Here is a 16,629-nt window from a genome sequence, read left to right as displayed (position 1 = left end):
ATTCACACTATCAATCAAGTGATAGAGAAATGTGCAGAATATAACCAACCCTTATATGTAGCTTTCATTGATTACGAGAAAGCGTTTGATTCAGTCGAAACCTCAGCAGTCATGGAGGCATTACGGAATCAGGGTGTAGATGAGCCATATGTAAAAATACTGGAAGATATCTATAGCGGCTCCCTAGCCACCGTAGTCCTCCATAAAGCAAGCAACAAAATCCCAATAAAGAAAGGCGTCAGGCAGGGAGATACGATATCTCCAATGCTATTCACAGCGTGCTTACAGGAGGTATTCAGAGACCTGGATTGGGAAGAATTGGGGATAAAAGTTAATGGAGAATACCTTAGTAACTTGCGATTTGTTGATGATATTGCCTTGCTTAGTAACTCGGGGGACCAATTGCAATGCATGCTCACTGACCTGGAGAGGCAAAGCAGAAGAGTGGGTCTAAAAATTAATCTGCAGAAAACTAAAGTAATGCTTAACAGTCTCGGGAGAGAACAGCAATTTACAATAGGCAGCGAGGCACTGGAAGTCGTAAGGGAATACATCTACTTAGGGCAGGTAGTGACGGCGCATCCGGATCATGAGACGGAAATAATCAGAAGAATAAGAATGGGCTGGGGTGTGTTTGGCAGGCATTCCCAAATCATGAACCGCAGGTTGCCATTATCCCTCAAGAGAAAAGTATATAATAGCTGTGTCTTACCAGTACTCACCTACGGGGCAGAAACCTGGAGGCTGACGAAAAGGGTTCTACTCAAATTGAGGACGACACAACGAGCTATGGAAAGAAGAATGATAGGTGTAACGTTAAGGGATAAGAAAAGAGCAGATTGGGTGAGGGAACAAACGCGAGTTAATGACATCTTAGTTGAAATCAAGAAAAAAGAAATGGGCATGGGCAGGACATGTAATGAGGAGGGAAGATAACCGATGGTCATTAAAGGTTACGGACTGGATCCCAAGGGAAGGGAAGCGTAGCAGGGGGCGGCAGAAAGTTAGGTGGGCGGATGAGATTAAGAAATTTGCAGGCACGGCATGGCCACAATTAGTACATGTCCGGGGTTGTTGGAGAAGCATGGGAGAGGCCTTTGCCCTGCAGTGGGCGCAACCAGGCTGATGATGATGATGGTGACTGCAACATTGTTAGTGATGTTTTAAGTTGATTTAGCCCCACAAATCCCTAACACCATTTAACATCAAAGAAAACCAAAACAACTTGTTCACATTTATTTATGGCGATAAGAGAGTGTAGGAACAGTGGCATAATTGTGTAAAAATTAGTAATTGACTTGCAGAACTTCTGCAATTTCAGATTCGCTTAAGCTTATCAAAAACTCTATGGCCTCTACATTGGGTTTCCGGAGCTTAAATCACAGTATTTAGGCATCAAATTCAGTTTATAAAGAATGGTATGTTGGGCTTTATATGGTTAACAAAGTGGACACCCTGTAAGCCAGTCACAAATCCCTTGTGCAATTTCTGTGAAGTTTCAGCTTCATGCTTCAGCCTCTCCCTCTCTCTACTCTAGAAGAATTTGGAAGTGGCCTCTCTTGTGCCTTCTTGAGGGTAGGGTGCAGGCTTGGGAATCAGTTGTTTGATGGCGCGTCCCCCTGGTTGATGGAAGAGCTTCTTGGGTGGGGCTGTTATGCTACTGTGCCTGTGCTAGCACCGTGCCCCCTCATGCACCCACACTCGCTCGTTCACTCACTCAAAATATTCCGTTGAAAACACGGCACGGGGAGAAAAAAAAAAAAAAAAAAACTAAAGGTATTGGTGCAGCAAGATCTTGTTTGCAGGCAAGGTTCAAACCAGTATGTCTTGTCAAAGTGTGTGTGAGCACAAATGTAGTGTGGCATGCTGTTGCTGCAGTGTGTGTGTGTGGTTCTTGTTGTGACGAGGTTCGTTTGCTTTTTCCTTTCAGGTGGAGTCCGGCATCTTCCAGCAGCCGGCTGCTGTCTTCCCAAGTTCACCACCACCGGACCCTATTGCCCTCTGACCACCCGACACCCCTGACCCCTGAACACGCCCAATGTCTTCGGCCGACGCGTCGTCGCCCTGAGGACTTCGTGCCCGCTGGCTGTGCTGTCTTGCAGCCAGCCGCCAGGAAAACTGCGTTTGTAACCGCACTGGCTCGCGTTCGAGTGTAAACCCTTTCCAAGAGCAGCAGAAAACACGGAAAAAGAAAGAGCAGGCAGACATGTCTCGCATCATGCCGCCGGTCAGTACTGCCGGCTCAGGTTTTTTAGATTCATCTACCTCGCTGTCTCAGCCTACCTCTTGTTCGCTCTTGCAGTCCTCCTCAGTTCTATCACTTCCTACCATTCTCTGTTCCGCTGCCCAGTCTGAGGCCACCACTGTTTTCTTTCTTCATTTGGAGAGCGAGCTTCTAAGACTGGTCCGTATCCACCCTGGAGGCTCTCTGTGGTAGCAAAGCTGAAACCAAAAGTGACAGGCAGGCTGTCTTGTGTTTTGGAATTTAGGAGCCTGCGAATCCCACCAGAGCCCGTAGAAAGCTGCCACTAGAGGGTCTTTAACTTGGCGACCGTTGAAGTGTGTTTCGCTCTCTCTGCCTTACACCTGTTCCTCACTGCCTCTCTCAATGCCATTGCTTGTGCTCTGGCAGGGGCTGCCTTAGCTTAGCATCCTGTCCAGGAGGGCAGCTTGGTGTGGGGTGTGCGCCTGTTCTGGCATGCGAGTCGCGAGTTCAATAGTTCGAGTGCCTTTACCCGGGGAAGGTTGTATTTACGCTACGCCCATGGAATTTGGGGTGGGAGACATCCAGGCTGCGACTGTTCTTTCAGGCCGTTGTGGCCGCCAATTGGCTTAGACATTTGTAGGGTTTGGGCAGTCTGGTTGTGTCTGGTTCAAACTGCCTCCTTTGCTATTTGCCTCTTCCGGGAGGTCTCCAACTGGAGTTCTTAGCAATTGCAGACTGGACAATGGGATTTTTTTTTCTACAAAAAGGGAAGAAAGAAAGAAGCATGAAAAAAAAGTGGCCAACCCAGAATGAAGCACACCCCACACTTCTGCTCCGTCCCTTGCAATTCCCGTGCCTGCAGGGTACTGTTTTCTTCCGAGTCCTGTTCTTTGTTGAGTTTATAGAGAGAGAGAGCAGCAGTGTCTTTGAATGCATCACCACGACGTCGTCGGCTCCTTGGGCGACTCCCTCCCCTCGCCTCCCTTTTTTTCCTCCTTCTCTTTCTCTCTCTCTCTCACTTTCTCCTTGCTCCCAACATCGAGGCAACTTCTTGCAAGAGAGCAGCACATCCGGAAGAGGAATTGTTGTTGCATGGTACGGCTTGATCCGCGATATCTGCGAACATGAAGAATACTCTCCCACAGGAACTTGAAGTAGCAAAGCAGAGAAAAACAAACTGACTTTGAGTGGCTATGAAGAGCGGAATCGATGAGAAACCCAAGGAGTTACGTTTCCATGTACTTTATATTTTTTTTTACGTTGTGTTCATGTAACACAGTAGCAGCTACCCAGATGGTGTGTTTCCCATCTGGCCTGCGAGACCGCCTGTCACATTTTTTTTCTGTCATCAGTGACTTGTGCGTGTCGGCATTTTTTTAAATCTCTTGAAGTATTCTTTTTTTTGATGAAGTGCTGTTAGTGGTCATTGTTGGGGGATGCAGGTTGCAGTGTGTGTTGGCATTTGTACCTTTTGTTTCTTTTCTGCTCTTTCGATGTTGGTGTACTTAGAAAGACAATGTTGTAGTTCATTGATGATTGTCTGTGCTTTCCTTTCTTAATGCACTGCGGTTTGTGTTTGCCCTCTTTTGTGTTGCATTGGCTAGTTCTGATCTGGACACGTAATATTGCCTTTCATGTGCAATCGGTAGGTTGTGTTGTGAACAGCTCTACAGTGCTTAAGTGTTGCACGCCGAATGAAAAAGAAAAGCTGCAAACATTCTTTGCATTGTCCTTGTTTTGCAAATGAAACAAAATCTGAATTTGAAGATTTGCTAACTGTTGATTATGTGAGAACAGAAAGATTGCCTAATATTTTGCACACAGAACACCTAGCGTCGTGACTACCCCAATTTGAAGCTCGAAACGTTAACTTGGTTATTTACTTGATCTTTAAAGATTGAGCGTGCCCTGCTGAAACAACTAACATGTTGATGCAGGCGTAGTGGTTTATTTCACGCTGTGTGCTTTCTGCTCGATGCTTTAAAGTGAGCTTTGCCCCTATTGGGTTACGGAAGGGAAAGGCGTGCATGGTTGGCTGAACGCTTCCCCTTGCTCCTTTTGTTTCCTCGCATTCCCTCTCTCCCACTGCATTCCTCTTCTTGTCATGTGGGACAAGTGAGCATTGGTGTGTGGCGCAGGAGGAGGAGCAAGCCCGTTACTGTGCTGTCCCTGCTTAGCAAGTGTGCCTAATCTCCTTGCTTTCTGCTTCACCCTTCCCTCTTTCCCAGGCTTGTGGTGCTTGACACAGACACGTGCGGTTGACACACATACACACACACTGTGAAGGACGCTGTTGGTGCGATGAGTGGCTGCCAGGCCAGTGGGACGGTTTCTGGTGCGCCCCTTTTGTTCTCCCCCCCTTGTCACCCCCGAGGCCCAGCCCCGGTCCCAGCCCTCGCCCCTGGGATGCCCGAGGGAAAAAAAGGCCTTTTCCGGTGTGGCCGGCCCTTCAGCGACGTGGTCGAGCGACTGACGCGCAGGACTGCTGATAACCCCCCCCCCCCCCCCCCCTCACTATATTCCCACCCCCTATACCTCTCATATATATTTTTTTAATCTCTTTTGGAACGCGTGACCGACTGAAGATCACGAAGCGTTGTGGTCGACCCGGGGACTTGCGGGGGTGAGTGTGCGTGTGCCGCCCCCCGCTGGCTGCCAGACTGCTGCACCTGGGAGCACCCACTGATGGTAGCGAGTGGAATTGGACTTTGGTTGTGTGGGCAACGCTCCCGGTGTGCCGGTGGCTGGCCGGTGGAGCTCTAGTTTTTGAGCAAGATGTACACGCAGACGTGCAATGTGTGATGAGTTGCGCCTGCATCCCCCATTCTTGTGGCAAAGAAGAGAGTGTGCATTTTGACGTGTGCTTTGGGGCATGAGGCACCTGGTGTCTCTCAGGTGCGTTTGTACATCTGTTTTCTCTTCTCCGCTGCTCTGTGTGCCCCAAGAGCCCGCTTTTCTTTTTCGCCAACTGGAGCAATCCCTCCGGTCTCCAGCCTTGGCTCCCTCTCTGTTCTGCTGCCATACAAGTTTCCTTTTTTAGACGGCAGCCTTTTTCAGTTGATACACTTTTCTTCTTTTGCCACACCCGTGAGGGACTGCTGTTGTCTCTTAGTGAGTCATACAGGTGTGTGGCTTCAGGCCCTTGCACCTTTTCCTCTGTTTCTTGCCTCCCATGTTTTGAAAATTTCGGCCTTTGTTGTCTTTGTGCCGATTTGCTTCCTCTTGCTCCCTGTTCCCCGACCCGTCCTTTTCTTTTCTTAATGCATAGGAAGTGTGTGTCTTCTGGTGTGCATCAGGTCTGTGCACTGAGAACTGTCCCTGATTCGATGTCACAAGTGGGTTCTGGTCGTTGTCCTGAGTTTTGTGCTGTAGGCATAATGAGTGTAGTGAGTGTGCGTGCACTTGTAGAAGCCTATGTGTATGGCCTTTGCATTCGTTTGTATAGACGGGGCAGTCTTGGAGAAACAGTGTGAGTGGAGAAAAATTGTTCATCTGAACGTCGGTCCTTCCATGCTGGAAACATGAGGTTGCCTTTCCCTCCTCTTTATTGTCCCCTCCCCTACCAAAACCTAAGGAAAGAACTGTTTTGACTTACTATGCAAAACTGCAGTCTGATCGGTGCGTGTGTGTGCTTCCAGGGATGAAAAAAAAAAGTTTTTCAGTGGAAAGGGCTCCAAACTGATGCCCCACGCATAGAGCTTTGTACACCTTCCTTGGCTCCCAGGGACCGTCCCTCCCCCCTCTTCTGAGGTCTGCTTGGCAGGTCCAGGGTAGTGCATTGAAAACAGTCCCTCAGCTCCCTCTGGTGCAGTTGTCCCATTGGCAACTAGTGTCGTGCTTTTCTCTCCCTTCTACCTCCTGCTAACTTGGTTGCCATGCAGGTAACTGATGTGGTGCCCCGTCTTTAAGCTATACATTGTGTCTGGGTTTGTTTGGAGAAGAAGAAAAAAAAAAGTTCCTCTGTCGCACTCGTGGGCCTGTGGTGTGCCCGGGCTTTCCTGTGGCACCCTTGGCACCGCCCGACCAAAGCCTCGCCCAGTGCATGCATGGACACGCACACACACACAGAGAAAAAACCCCTCGGTGGGCTGTGGTGGAGCCCACCGACATCGACGGGTGGCGGTGAAGTGCATGCCGCCGCCACCATCGGGACACCAGCGTCGCGACAAGCACCACCCACTGGTGCCGGGACGCCTCCTCCGCCAATCTGCCGCTCTGCCGTGGCATCAGCGACGACGACAACCGGAAAGACTCACGCAAAAAGGAAGGAAACAGAAAATGTGGGGACAATTTCCAATTTCCCATCTGGCGCATCTGGGAAGTGATGTAAAAAAGGCACGGAGTGAACACTCCATCATTGGTGTTGGGGTGGGGGTTCCTCGAGCTCCGGAGGGTGCCTCGCCGGGCCCGTCCTTCGGAGCGACCGAAAAATGGTCTTACGTAAGCATTGATGCACGGCGACCCGTTTGACAGGTGCCGCACGATTGGGGGACGATGTGACTGCCGGCGGGAGATCCTGTGGCCACCTGTGCGCGTCGCCCAACAAGACTGTGCTTCGGTGGCGTGCAGTGCTTAGTGTGGTGCGGTTTCTGTGCTACCTTCACCACTGTGTGGCCCTGCTGTGGGTCTCTCCACGGCTTCAGCAAAAAAAGGGGGTTGGCTCTGAAACAAAAAAAGAAGTGGCTCTACGTGCGGCACCTTCCCATCGGTCTCTTTGGCCAAATAAACGAAAAATGTGGGGGACAGTACAGCATGTTTCTGGCAAGTGGAACGTTTCGGACTTTTAAAAATTACGAGAAAGGTGCAGTCTTGGTTTCTGGATGGAGGAACCTCCCTGGTATGTGTGGCCTGGCGTGTCGGTTGTCGCCTCGTGTGTTTGGTGTACATAACTCTTTGTCTGGTTTTTGTGGGTCATTTATTTATGACAAGGGAGTGCGCAATCCCTTCCTGTCCAGGCCCTCAACTCCCCCGGCCCCGCCCTGGTTGTCGTGGCAGTCACTCTTGGGCGGGGCGGTGGTGCTCTCTCTCTGCAGAGGGGAGTGTATATAAGCAGTGCCAGCAAAGTTCATAAGCCTCCTCTCCCCTCCTGGCCCCATTACCTTGTCTCGTAGTGGATAGCGCCCCCACCGTTTCATACCTCAGAAGAGCTTTCGAAAGCATCTCCTCTTCCTGTGGCCCCATGCACTTCGTGTTGGTTGCCCCATGGCACCAGCTATCCTTTGTTCTGAATGCTGGTCCAGCCCTACCTGGGTGCTTGTGTCGGCCATGTGCAGCCTCTGTGTGAACAGCAGTGCAGGTTTGCTAGCGGGTTGTGGTGGGAGCAGCTGTTGAGACCAGTACCCTCCGTGCAAGCGTAGTGGGTAAGATTGCTTGTCTGCAAGGGAGGCTTTCTTGGTTCTGTCATAGTTACCTCGTTGGGTATCCAGAGACGATAAGCGCAGCAAAATGATAACGGGCGGGAGCAGGACGCCACTTTGCGCGTGTGCTCTTGTCCGTCTTGGGTCCCTGCGCTGACTGTCTAATCTTGCACTGCAGTTCACACAGTCTTCTGAGACAGCTGTCAGTCAGCACTGTGTGTGCCACCTGCTGTCTTAGATTTTTTTACTAGTTTGCTGTTGTCACACATTGCGCTTCATTTCATTAGAGTCGTCTACATTTCTTCTTCATGATCTATCTTTTATTTTATTTTAAGAACACCGCTAGGGTTAAAGATACAGAATGGATGGCTGATGCTGCCCCCCTGCCGCTGTTTATCTTTTTGCGCTCCCCCCCCTCTTCACCAAGTTAGTATGTATCAGCTTTTTATCTCATGTAAAATGAGTCATTGGAATGTTTGAGATGCAGGTGAAGGTTTAGCTGGCTCTTTATCTTAAAAATGTGTGGCCTTAAGTTTGCTGGGCCGCTTGAAAGACTTTCCTCCAAGTTTTTGCATGCACGCAGTCATCCATAGCCCTACGTTGGGCTTTTTATGCACTCATATTGTGTTCATCAATTCTCCTCTCATTTCTTTTTTATTCTCAAAGGGGAAGAAAGAAAAAAAAAGAGATTTGCACCACTACCCTTCCTTGTGGCAACTAGACCTGGCATGCCTCCCCTATGCTTTCTTTTTTTCCTTCACCTCCGGTGTGCATGAGATTTCATCTCTAGCAGTCATTCACATCTGCCTGAGTGAGAATGCAAATGTGCTATCGCGTCTTGCATAAAATGCAAGCAGGTTCTTGTTTTTGTTTAGCTTTTGCATTTCTAATGTTGCTTGTGAAAATTTCTTGTTCCCCATCTCCCTCCTTCCCAAGAACTGTACGAGTATAAACGTCGCGGTTGTGTCCTGCCTCTCTTGCTTTTTGTCTTTGAGTTGTGTGCCACAGCAGGTTGCCTCACTATGTGTCTGCTTGGTTGGATAGCTTTCACATGGAACCGGGCTCGGCCAGTCGGAGTTGCTTTAATGTACTCTCCTCCGCCGATTCACGCTGCCCGCTTTTAATGGTGTCCTTCCGTTCACGAGAATGTCAGCTCTTACGGCCTGTCCTTAAGCTAGTTGCCACACTAGCTTTTTTCTAGCAGGTGCCCGCGTGATAAAGTAATCACTATCGTGCTATTTATAATCTCATTATTGAAATTTTTCTCGAATTTTTTTGGATCAGTGCCTGCTTGTTTATCTTTTTTATACTAGGCTGTTTGCTTACACTTAGTTATTAAGGCTTCAAAATCGATTTCATTTGCCTCCTAAAAAAAAAAAATAATGGGAAGACGTGCTGCTGCATTGCACTGCAATTTTCTTTATGGTTTGTCATTTATTTTTTAAAAATTTTAATTATTAGTTAAGCTGCACATGGTATGAACTTGTGGGTATGCGTGTTAAGACAACATGGATCTCCTCTTATCCCGACCTTGTCCTGGCCTTGTGAAATGCTCGCGTCTTACCCTCCTTCCTTAGCAGTATAACATGAAGGAGCGAGATTGGTGGTTTTCTTTATTTCCCTGCAGCATGTGATAAATTGATAAAATTTGCCTTGTTGCAATTGTAATTTTGCTTGTTTATGCCGATGGTTCTGGTGCCTTCCATTGCCCTTGTTTACAGCAGTGGAGAGAGAAGCACTCGCATGTTGTACAACCTTGCCTGTAGCGCCAACTGGTCCCCTTGTGTTGTCGTGCATTATTCTTCGCCTCACCTACCACCCCTCCCTTGAAATCGTTTTCATTTTGACCTTTGTCTATCTAAATAACGGGTCTTCACCCTTGCCCCACCGACCCACCCCCCACTCATTTGAATGCTGCCATCATTTTTTAGGTAAATTCAACATAAGTGAATACGACAAATTTGGTGAGAAATGTCGGTGAGATCTACATTTTAGTGGGGAGAAATAAAGGAATGGTCGAAAAGGGGGGCAGGAAATTAAAATACAAAAAAGCAGCCCTGTGCGCTGCCCGTATTGAAATGTGTAAAAGTCAATCTTTTTTTTTTTTAATGGTAGGTTGGTTATGTCTCCCCATATCTTGTAGTTTTTAACACTGTTGATGTGAGTGTGTCAGGATCTTTTTAGGAGAAAAATAATCAGTCTGTGTATAATCGCCTATTTGTCGCTGTGACTGTAGAGCTGGCAAGAGGACGGTTCGTTGCTGGAGGAATTATTCAACGTGCATTGATTGCATCTCTGCGATCTTCTCCATGTTAGACCAAGCCCGGGCCATTGCACAACCTTAATGTAATTGGCTAATTGTGCAAATTAATGCCCCGTTTTTCATTGCTGCCGTGTCAAAGCAAAGAGTGGTCAGAAACGATTGGTGCAGACTGTTCGTAGGTTGTACAATATTTCTTGTGCCCGGGCAGCAGAGTTTGTGACAGCATCCGTACTCTTGTCTATCTCTGACGGGGCATGACAAAACATTTAGTGTGTGATGCAAAGTGTAATCATGCGACTAGTGTAACCTCATCTGTTTTTTTCTCCGTTTTTTCGAATTGCCAATAAAATGATACGAGTGGCGTCCGTAGCCTTGCTTGGCTGCCTCTTCCTTTGTGGTCGTACGTGTTTGCGACTGGAAGCAGCCAGCGTGCAGGAGCCATATTGTGCTGCTTTTTTTACCTGAAAGGCTTTTTTTTTTAAGGAGGCTGTTTCGCGATCGATGGCAGAGGAAAAGGAAAGTCTTGATGAGAAGGCTTGGTAGTAGAGTTGGTGTAATTTGTCATTGCGTTGGTAATTATATGGACACTGTAGGCGAGTTTGTGTTGTCGTGCTGTCTTAGTATCAACAGCACACAGCACAGCACAGCATGTGTTGGGAGTCGCATTATCCGCTGTGAGGTTGAGGAGGCTGGTGCCTTGTTAAGCAAGTTAATTCTCCAGAGATGCAAGCCATCCGTAGTCAGTTTGAGTCATCTTGAGTCATCTTGAGTAGTCATCTTGAGCAAAACTGCGCTAAAGACTGGATATGACGAGTGGCAGCACTGCTTGTTTGCCACTCGCCGTGTCTCGTCTCTTGCGCTGTTTCTTTCAATGATGTTGCATACTTCACTGGGCGCTGACAAACGTCGAAGGTTTTCAATCGGTCTCGTCTTGTGCTTCGCAGTGCGATGCCTGCAATGCTCTTGGCAGTACATGTCGCAACACCGTTACGAGACGCCTGGTAGCTGCCAGGGCGCTGCTGCTGCGCCGAATCAGTTGCCTTGTGCATCGTGTCAACATGAAACCCTCTTGATTGTTGGAGGAGCTTGAGCAGAGCACTGAACCTTGCTATCACTGTCAATGCTTTGCACTTAAGGCAAACTGCCCACTGCAAGTTTTTCCAAGTTGTTTTTTCTAATAATGGGACGATGTTGAAGTGAGTGACGAAACTTTGTTCTGAACGCCTGCAGAACGGTTAGCCTTCCTCTGTTAGGGAGGCGTTACCGTGACGCGGCCATGACGTCTTCGCGGCGTGTGGCGCCTCTACTTCGGCCGCGGCCGCACTATTCCCTTTGGTCGACCGCGCCTGCCCCTCCTTTGGGGTGGCAGCCTCCCTCCGGTTTCGCTCGGTCGTTGCCTTTCGAGGGCCGCCGAGATCTGCTGGACGGCCTGGGTTTGAACATCTTGGTCATAGCATCTCGTTGCGGCCTCGAGCCGCGGCGGGATCGTTGTTAGTGTTGCAGCTTCATGCGGATTTTTAGTACAGTCCCAAAGGATGCGAGCTGCAGTGGCTCTTTCCTTTCGGCACACGCAACACAGATCACTTTCATAAACACTTGGACACACGTGCCTCATCAGCACCGGGGTGAATAACGACCCCGTTTGAAGTTGTCGGTATAAAACCGCCTCCTTACGGGTCAAGCCCGGATGAGGTGGCGGCATAGTCCTTCGCTCTAGTCGGTACCATTTCACAATTTAATTGTAGGAAGTCATTTTGTCCTTGGTTTCCCACCACCACGACGGGTCGGCTGTAGTAGCAGCGGCACGGTTGGTTAGTCCTCGCGCCGCCGCGTTCGCCGTCTCGTTGTGGTTAGCGTTGCCGCGATCCGACACATCACTGCCCATGTGGGCCGGAAACCACTTTATCACCACACACCGACTTTCACTCGCGACATCGACCACACTCAACACACGCGCGGCTTCACCACACACCCTTGCTCTGGCGTAATTTTTCACTGCCGTCCTAGAATCGCAGAGCACAGTCGTGCACTCGGGGTCGGCGATGGCCAAAGCAATGGCCGCCACCTCCTCGGCTTGATGCGCCCCTCGAGTCCGCACACTCGCCGCTGTTCTAGTTGCACCGGTCGATGCCCCGACGACTGCAGCGGCGAATGCCTTTCTGTCATGTGGATACTCTGCCGCGTCCACAAACACGGCACCCCTGTCTTTGGCATGGAGATCGATGAGCGCCTTGGCCCTCGCCGCCCGCCGCTCTTTGTGGAACTCAGGGCTCATATTTCTTGGTACCGGACGTACCCGTAGCCGTCTACTAATTGCGTCCGGTACAGGCACCTCTGTATTTTCGGGTCCAATTTCCTTTGGTCCCAGGCCTAGGTCACGCAGCACTTGTCTGCCCGTTCTTGTTTCTGATAGCCGCGCGAGCTGAGCCTCGCGTGAGTTGAGCTGAGCTCTGCGCCTCGGCGATTTCCTCCAGGGTGTTATGCACTCCCAAGGCCAGGAACTTGTCGGTGCTTGTGCAGTCGAGAAGTCCGAGTGCAGCCTTGTACGCTTTGCGTATGAGCGCATTGATCTTACTGCGTTCGCACTGCCTCCAGTTGTGGAAAGCAGCAACGTATCTAATGTGGCTTATAGCGAAGGATTCCACTAGCCGGATGAGGCTTTCTTCCTTCATGCCTGCTGTTCTGTGCGACACCCTCTTAATGAGGCGGATGGCCGTGGTGACTTTGGCCGCCAGACGGTTGACCGTCTCGCCGTTGACTCGTTTGCGCTCAATCAGCATCCCCAGCACTCGGATCTTCTCGACAGCCGGGGTCATGTGACCACCGCTCGTCTTGATCTTTATTGTGTCTTGCTCTCTCGCAGGCTCGTTGCCTTTCGTCTTCCTAGCTGTCCTTTTCGGAGGAACCACCAACAGCTCAGACTTGCTTGGGGAGCAGACGAGCTCAGACCCGTCCAGCTGCTCCTCGATAGCGTCAACCGCCTCTTGCAATGTATTCTCGATGTGTCCATCGCTTCCTCCTGGGACCCAGAGCGTTATGTCGTCGGCATAGATGGTGTGTCGGACCCGCGCGACTCGTGAGAGGCGCTCGGCCACCCCTATCATTACAAGGTTGAAAAGCAATGGCGAGATGACTGAGCCCTGGGGGGTCCCGACACTGCCGAGCTTCTTCTTTTGGAGCCGCAGGTCACCGGCGATGATTTCAGTAGTCCGCTCCGTCAAAAAATCCTTGATGTACGCATAAGTTCTCTTGCCCATGTTTAGCCGTGACACCTGGGCCAGAATTGCAGAGTGAATTACTTTGTCAAAAGCGCTCTGCAGGTCCAAACCCAAGATGGCTCGCTTGTCTTTCGTGTTGGTAGTGTCATCGAGGATGTCATTTTTCAGTTGTATCATGGCGTCCTGAGTTCCGAGCTTGTTTCGGAACCCGATGATGGTGTTTGGGTAGAGCCCCGAATCTTCCAGGTACCTCTGCCACCTGTTCATGAGTACATGCTCCAACGCTTTGCCCACACAGGACGTAAGCGAGATCGGCCGGAGGTTCTCAATGTTGGGTGGCTTGCCCGGCTTGGGAATCAAGATGGTCTTGGCTGCTTTCCACTGCCGAGGTAATGATCCGGCTCGCCAGCAAGTGTTGAAGTATGCCGTGAGGTTCTCTATCGCCGCTTCGTTAAGATTTTTCAGCGCTCTGTTCGTAACGCGGTCGGGACCAGCGGCGGAGTTGCTGTTGAGATCGTGCAGGGCAACCCGTACTTCCCATACTTCAATGTCTCGATCTAGCCACTCGTTTGCTTCGCCTAGGTAGTCCGGGTGCGTGTCTGTGGGAGTGACCGGGAGGTACTTGTCGTCGAGGCGTTTCTTCACTTCGTCTTCCCCGTGCTAGGTCAGCGCCCTGTGGATGATCTTGGCCAAGTTGTGGTGCTGGTGAGATTTGGTCGTGGTCGCATCCAAAAGATGCCTCAGCATACTCCACGTCTTGCCGCAGTGCATCTGGCCGTCCGCTGCGTTACAAACCTCATTCCATTGCTGTGTGCATAGCACTCGGCTGTGGGACTCGATCTCGCGGTTGAGTTCGGCGACCTTCTTGCGCAGCTTTCTGTTTGTCCTCTGCGTCTACCACGTTGACAGGATGGACTGCTTGGCTTCGATGAGGTGGGCGAGGCGGCTGTCGACCCTGTGGACACGCTCGTCCGTCTCGACTTCCTTGGTGGCCTTTTCTACCTTGTTTACAATCTCGGTGGACCACTTCTCAATGTCCGTAATTTCGGTTTGCTCCTCGGGTAACAATCCTCGAAACGCGTCCCAGTCAGTAAATCTATGTTTCCGAAGGCTTCTGCCAACTTCGTCGGTACCACCGAGCGGGATAGCGACCTCCACAATGTAATGGTCACTTCCCAATTCGTGGCCCGTGTTGCGCCATTCGAAGTCCGCCATACCACCGCCATTACTCCTGACGAAAGTGAGATCGGGCGTTGTGTCCCGGGTGATCGAGTTGCCGATTCTTGTAGGGTATGCTGGGTCGGTAATTAGATTTAGTCCCAAGTCGGTAGCATCTTGCATTAGGTCCCTGCCCTTTGCCAATGTTTTGGGGTAACCCCAGGCTTGATTAGGCGCGTTGAAGTCCCCGCAGATTACCAGCCTGTTGTCGGGCCCCGCGACGTTGCACGCTTTGTGTAACAGTGCTTTGAATTTCTGCTTTCCGTGTGAAGGGCTACTGTACACGTTTACCAGAAAAGAGCTTTCCTTCTGCTTTTTCCCGGTAACCACCTCTACCATGGTGTGCTCGATTGGGCTTTTGCTCAATAACTCGTGCTCGACGTACGTGATGCCTTTTCTCACCAAGGTGCAAACTCCCCTGCCGCTACTGCCGGCCGCGGTCCGGAAGCTTGGTGGGCTGGCGTGGGACCGGTAACCTGAGAGCTTTACTTCCTCAATGAGGGTCTCTTGCAACATGATAATATCTGGCTTTCTTGATACTTGTTCTGAGTGTTGCTGAAGTTGAAGTGAAACATTTCTTCAGTTGAAATGGTTTGCCACCATTTCATTCGAGCAATTTACAGACGGGTTTGGATCCATGTCTCCAGCACGAAAGGTTGCTATATTGAAAAATGGATTTTCATACATGCATCGTATCAGGGGCCACTGGCTTACACACTGACAAAGGAAATGACCCCATTTTATCTTTAGGCCTCTTAGTCTTGGCATCAAGTTCTTTGAGCATGTGTGACCCAAAACATGTTTTGCCACTAGCATAGGCATTGTGAGGTGTGATGCTCGATTTTTGAAAGGAAGCCCTAACACTTGCTCTTAGGTGTGTAGTACACCGGGTACTAAAGGGCATCTCTTCAGATCTCCAATGAAGATTTATTGAACGCGCGTGTATAAAAAAAGTTGAAGGCGATCGAACGTGGTCCTTCCACAATTTTTGTTTATTCCTAGCTAGCTTGAAGCATTAGTGATGTAGCATGAGCTGCTTTAGCCCATGTATTTGTATGTGGTTCTGCCGCACTTGGTGCAGTGTCATGTCCCACCAACAGGTGGCGATGGTGGGGTTTCATCTTGTCGGGCACCTCTGGCCTGCAGTGTGGGGCCAACCTTGGATAAGATATGCAATTACTGTTGCTGAAATTGATGGTTTGGCGACATAGTGTCAGGTTGGGTAGTCAATTCATGTCAAAAGGACTCTGAACTAAAAGGTATTTGGTATGGCAGCTGAAACGTGCAATATTTATGACCATTTTTGTTGGTGTCCTCCATTTTGACTCGAGATTACTGTTAAATGTTGCTACACGACTTTTTAACTTTTGCCAGCATTTCACTCAACTGAGCAAAACCCTTTCCAATTATTGAAATGAGCTGACCGTGGTCATGGCGTTCAGCTGCTTGCCGAGCACATGGTCGTTGGCCCAACTTCTGGCTGAATTCCACTGAGAAGACATTGCTAAAATCAGGTTGCGTATGGTAGCTTTCAGTGCATGCTCAAGGTGGTAGAAGCAAATCTTGAACCTTGCACTGTGACAAGTGTATTGCACCTGCGCTGCGATGGGTTGAAACCCTGCCAGCAAAGTAAGCCCGCTGAACTTTGCATACAATTTGCCTTAAAGGCAAACAAGGCATGACAACACCTTGGCCTTCATGGGGGCAGTTTTTAGAGTGGTGCTTACGCGAACTTCCCATTCACGAAAAACACGAGAGTTCACAAGAGAAGTGGCAAAAAGTAAAACTTTAGGGACGGGATTGACTGCTGTGGGAGAAGGCTGAACTTGAGAGGGAAAGAAATACATTATTTGGTCGGCAAGAGACCCTTCGGATGGGGCCTTTCTGCTGCATGCTTTCGATGTTTTACAGCGGAGCTGTATACCTCTGCCGTACAACGAAATTTTCGTGTCGGCGTGGTAAGCAAAAATCTCATACGCGGGCTGATGTCCAAGATAATGCCATGCCGGGCCGACTCGCGGCCGAGGTGAAGCAGGCGTTAAGCACTCCCCATCCGTAGGCCGATCCCAAAGCTAACGTCGGGCCGACCCGCGGCGGAGGTGAAGCAGGAGTTAAGCACTCCCCATACGTAGGCAGACCGCGAAGATAATGCAATGCCGGACCGATCCGCGGCCGAGGTTAAGCAGGCGTTAAGCACTCCCCATACGTTGGCCGACCCCGAAGGTAATGCAATGCCCGGCCGACCCGCGGCCGAGGTGAAGCAGGCGTTAGCACTCCCCATACGTAGGCCGATCCCGAAGATAGTGCCGGGCCGACCCGCAGCCGAGGTGAAGCAGGCGTTAAGCACTCCCCATATGTTGGCCGATC

General features: G+C 50.1%; 1 protein-coding gene across 1 annotated transcript in view; it reads left to right on the top strand.

Moving 5' to 3' along the window:
• LOC139056010 (zinc finger protein 260-like) overlaps window positions 1-10,195 on the top strand; it is a 35,800-nt gene extending 25,605 nt beyond the window's left edge. The window contains exon 2 of the mRNA XM_070533775.1: window positions 1,931-10,195. The gene's annotated coding sequence lies outside the window, so the exon portion shown is untranslated. The remainder of the gene's footprint in view (window positions 1-1,930) is intronic.
• Window positions 10,196-16,629: the final 6,434 nt, after the last annotated feature.

This window comes from Dermacentor albipictus, chromosome 2 (assembly GCF_038994185.2).
Source record: "Dermacentor albipictus isolate Rhodes 1998 colony chromosome 2, USDA_Dalb.pri_finalv2, whole genome shotgun sequence".
NCBI lineage: Eukaryota > Metazoa > Arthropoda > Arachnida > Ixodida > Ixodidae > Dermacentor > Dermacentor albipictus.
Note: the sequence above shows the minus strand (reverse complement) of the source record. Positions and strands in the feature narration are given on the sequence as shown.